Here is a 5,300-nt window from a genome sequence, read left to right as displayed (position 1 = left end):
TCCCCTCCGTGCTTCGAGTTGTCCCACCTTTCTAGACGGAACCAATGTATACCTTACATATATTGATCGACGTCTCATATCTCCCTAAAATGTATAAGAACAAGCTGTGCCCGACCACCTTGGGCACATGTCTTCAGGACCTCCTGAGGCTGCATCACGGACACACATCCTTAACTTTGGCAAAATAAACTTCCTAAATTGACTGAGACCTGTCTCAGATATTTGGGGTTCACAATGCTTTAACTTTGAAACAAAGACAATAACAACTCTTTTCCCAAACAAAGTCCCTGCCTGCCTGAGGATCAGACTGCCTTTGTGGGACTAACAAATTTGCCATGAGCTTAGAAATTATGGTTCAGGAGTAACGCAGCTGCAGGGGGTGGGATTCTGAACCTCCTTAAACTGCTCCTGTGATAACCTAAGATCAGTGGGTAACATATTCTGCAGACCCTGTATGCAGTGGGTCCGCTGGCACCACCCAAATAGATAAATTGGCCCATCTGGTTTTGTGGCCCCCCCACCCAGGAATGGACTCAGCTCATGAGGACAACTTCAGCTCCCTAAGATTTTATCTTGGACCCGACCAATCAGCACTCCCAAGCCACTGGCCCTCTACTCACCAAGTTATCCTTAAAAACCTCAATCCCTGAGTTTGATTTGAATAATAATAAAACTCCCGTCTTCCACACAGCCAACTCTGCGTGAATGCAGCTCCTGATTGCAATTTCCCTGTCTTGATACATCGGCTCTGTCTAGGCAGTGGGCAAGGAGAACCCACTGGGCGGTTACAGTGCGGAGAGGGATTCGCTGCTCTGTCTGGTCTTCAGTCCATGTCGGATCCAGGCACCTCTCGACTTTCTGTTAGTCGCCTTGCTTTCAGCGAAGCGGATCCTTTCGGCATCCACTTTACAATGGTCGCCTTGCTTTCACGGAGGTGGGCTCTTTGAGCAGCCGTCACTTTGTCCTTGCTCATCAGGGCTCATCAGGGACCTGCCTGCCTGGCGAGCATAACCGCCTCTGATTTTCCACCTTCGTGGTCCTTAGTCGCTTGTCATTCCATTTGCAGGTCAGTCACTGGCAATAATGACTCTTACTGGTCTCTTACCAGCAACAGTAGCTGTGGATCTCGTATGCTTAGGGACCATGATGAACAAACCACATGAGATCAGGCACAAGAGAAAAGTGTGCAATTGAGAGATGCAGAAAACACCAGGTGTGTGAGGCAGCTGTGGGGTGATGGAACGCACAAAGTGTGAAAGGAAAATCAATCTCGGGACTCCCAAATCACTCAGCCGAAGAGAAGAGTCAAGCCGGGAACTACGCTAGGCAAACCTCCCATTCTATTCCTAAATAAGATGGCTACATAGATTTTAAAAAGCTACATACCTCCCTCACAGTTTGTCCCCTGGGAAATTCCTTGTGGGCCCCAAGATCTTTACCCTAAAACAGTTGTGTTAACTTTCACCCTCACAATGTAAATGGATAACTCATCTTCACAGGTACAGGACAAAGGACAGAGCTCAAAGTCAGCCCTCTGCTCACCTGAGACAAATGCATACCTGATGGCTTCCTGTGTCCTACGTTTATAATAGGTTCACCGAGCCAGACTAAATTGTGTATTCAGTGAAAGACTGATCGAAGACTCAAAAGAACACAACTGTTTGTCTCTTGTCTACCTGTGACCTGGAAGCCCCTGCTTCCAGTGGTCCCACCTTTCCAAACCAAACCAGTGTTCATCTTACATATGTTGATTGATGTCTCATGTCTCCCTAAAATGTATAAAACCAAACTGTGCTCTGGCTACCTTGGGCGCATGTCATCAGGACCTCCTGAGGCTGTGTTATGGGCGTCTCCTTAACCTTGGCAAAGTAAACTTTCTAAATTGGTTGAGACCTGTCTCAGATATTTTGGGTTCAAATACCTAAGGGAGGTATGAAGCTTTTTTTTTTTTCAGGCTTTGCAGCTGTCTTATTTAGGGATAAAATGGGAGGCAGGTTGCCTGATGCAGTTCCCAGCTTGACTCTTCCCCGTGGCTTGGTGATTGTCGGGAGCACCATCGTCGGTGTGTTCTGTGGTGGACTGAAACATCGCGATGCAGCGCATGCGTAAGCATTAAACACGGGTGAACAGTGGGCTTTCATCAGCTCCCAGCTGCTCTTTCCCAACACTGGCTTTCATCCAGGAAATGGCTGCCATGGCTGTTTGGAACAACCTGACTTGTCCACCATGAGAGTCCTCATTCAGGAGAAGACAACATTTGGAGACCCCAGGTTAGGGTAGGGAGACTGTTCACACCTGGAACAGGAGGCAGCTATGCCCCTGTCTGTTCCTCACAGCCCTGCTGCACTTGGCAGTCTGCATCCATTGTCATAGGTAAACCCCCATGGGGTGTCAGTGACCTGGTGCTACAGAGGAGAAAACTGAGGCTCAGAGAGGTTAAGTGACTTGCCCAGAGTCACACAGCAATTGCCAGAGTCAGGATTTCCACGCTGGGCTGCAGCCTCCTGGCAGGGCTCTTCCCTGTGAGGCCCTTGACCAGAGGGACACTCGGGGTTTAGTCTGGGGGTGGGCATGCATTTGTTTTTTACCCTCCAGTCATGGTGGATGGTGGTTTCTCATTGGTGGTGAAGTGGAGCTTTCAAAATGAATCCATTTCAGTAAAAAAAGTGGGTCAACTAAATAAAAAATATTAACTAGGTGACAGTTTTTTTGGTGCATGGAGAGGGACGATATCACAAAGGCAACCCTCAAATTATGCAAGCTTGGAAACCACTGCCTCATGCCTCCTTCCAGAATCAGGAGCAGGCAGCACCCGCATCTCAGCGCACACCCTGTCACTGTCTTGCACCTGACAGTGAGGCAGGAGAATCGAGTCTCGAGGCAGGGAACCTAAGGCCAGTTCGTGCTGACTGGATACCGAAGGCAACTTCCTTTTTGACCCCTCCTTTTTTTGGTGGCAGTTGAAACATGAAAGTACCTCTGATTGGTTCCCTCCCACAAACAATCAGACTGGTTGTGGGCCAAGGCCTATTCTTCATTCTGATTGTTCCCCCCCTGCAGCCAATCAGACTGGTCACAAGCCACTACTTCATTTGCATAGAGTGAACCAATGAGAAACCTTCATTTGTATAGAGTGAAGCAATGGAAAACCTTCATTTGCATATAGTGAACCAATGGGAAACCTTCATTTGCATAGAGTGAACCAATGGGAAGCCTTCATTTGCATAGAGTGAAGCAGTGGGAAACCTCTAGAGGATATTTATACCCCAGAAAATTCTGTGACAGATGCTCTTGAGCCACTTGCTCAACTCCACTCCCTCTGTGGAGTGTACTTTTGTTTAAAATAAATCTCTGCTTTTACTTCCTTCCTTTGCGCATTGTGTCCAATTCTTTGTTCAAAACACCAAGAACCTGGACAACTGCCCTCACTCAGTAACAGTAGTCTCTGACTTCCTTGTTCTCATCCCGGCCTGGGCTGCAGCAGCACCTTGGTCTCCTCATCTCTTAGACGGTGGTGGGACACCTGCTGGCCAGGCTGCAGTTGAAATGGAAGGCAGGAGTGGGTGTTTACGTCTCAAGCCCACCCCACGCAGGAGCTTAGCCATGTAGTTGGGACTGTCGGTTGCTGCAGGGCACTCGACAGTAGAAAGACCTCTGGGCAGTGAACCAGAGGCAGCTCCTCTAAATGAGATGCAGAGGTCCCCAAGAAGGAAAGTGAATTGCTCAGCGTCACAGAGCTGTGTCGTTAATTAGAAACACAAATTAATCTATCCTGCAGATGCAGGCGGTCACTGTGGCTCCCTCGGAGAGAGGACTGAGTCTCAGGTGCGCCCAGTAAATTTTCACCTCTATGGTAATTAGGAATTCCGTGATTTTTTTTTCTTTTTTTTTAAGCACCAAATGGGGTTAAAATTTGTTTAAATTAATTTTTAAAAATTAATTTTTAAAAGGAGTTTAGTGATTTTTAATGAAAGGAGACCATAAGAGGTCTTTATGATGGTGCCCTGGGCTTCCCTCTCACTTATTCTGAAGCAGAAATTAAAGAAAAATAAATACTGTGTTTATTCAGTCTAAGAAAAGTAAAAGCTAAGGCCTAGAATGTGGCAAGGCAAGGGCTGAAAAGAAAAGAACAAGTTTTTTTCTATTTAGCAGCTCACTTCAAGGAGTTATAAGATAACGCTGTCTGAAAAGCCAAGGCTAAAGGAATGGGCTTTAGACACTTTTTCCTTCTCCACAGCAAGGTTGACGGAAAAAAAAAAAAAAAAAAAAAAAAAAACAAATTCCTTTACTGTTATTCCTTTCCTTAGTCTCTTAAGCATGATTATGTTTTACAAATGTCTGTATTTAGCCAGTTCTTGTTTTTCTTTCGATGCAGCTACAAGGCCACTGGCTATGCAAGGTCCACAAGCTATGCACTATATGATTAACTGCTTTTGTTTTGCTTTTGTAAGCCGGCTTATAAAATCCTGGCTCTGTCTTTGTTCAAGGCTCAGCTTTTTAGATGTGAGTCCACTGAGCCGGTGTGTACCTTAAAATAAACAATCCTCCTGTTCTCCATATCAGTCGTCTCTCTAGTCCTCTATTTCCCACAACATTTTAGATGCCACTCAGGTGAGAGGCAGTGAGGATTTTCCCCTCAGGGTTCTTCCCTTTGCCCACCTGAGCTACCTTCATAGCATGGTGGATGGGAGCTGTGCCACTAGGGCTGTCATGGCAGGGCTGGGAAAATCCCAGGGGCAGGGAGCAGGAGCTGTGCCCTCTGCTGGGCTGAGAGCACAGCGTTGCTCAGCTGTGCTTCTCACGGTCCCTCCCCAGGCTCTATGGACTCCCACCCACTCCAGTGCAAATCAGAACTCAGTGGAAGACATCAGGAGGGTGGACATGCAGGTTTTGGAGATCCTCCCTTTGTGGGTCCCCCTTCTCTGGGGTTTTCTCCTCAATTTGCAGTAGTTTGGGCAGCTGTGAACTCCATCCCCTGATTCCTCAGGGAGTGAAGATGACACTTTTCTTGATTTGTAGCCTGTGCACTGCGTGGTCTGGCAGTTTCTTCCAGAAAGCCGGGTAAATGTAGATTCTACCTTGTGCACCTCCCTTCTTGTAGGGGTGGACTCCTGTATTCATCTGTTCTCAAATTGCTATAAAAAAATAGCCAAGACTGTGCTATTTACAAAGAAAAGAGGTTGAATTGGCTCATGGTTCTGCAGGCTGTCTAGGGAGCATGATGCTGGCATCTGCTCAGCTTCTGGGGAGGCCTCAGGAGACTTACAGTCATGGCAGAAGGCAAAGGGGAAGCAGGCATG

This window comes from Theropithecus gelada, chromosome 5, assembly GCF_003255815.1.
Source record: "Theropithecus gelada isolate Dixy chromosome 5, Tgel_1.0, whole genome shotgun sequence".
In the NCBI taxonomy this organism is placed as follows: Eukaryota; Metazoa; Chordata; class Mammalia; order Primates; family Cercopithecidae; genus Theropithecus; species Theropithecus gelada.
The sequence above is the reverse complement of the archived record's forward strand: the minus strand, read 5'-3'. Positions refer to the sequence as shown.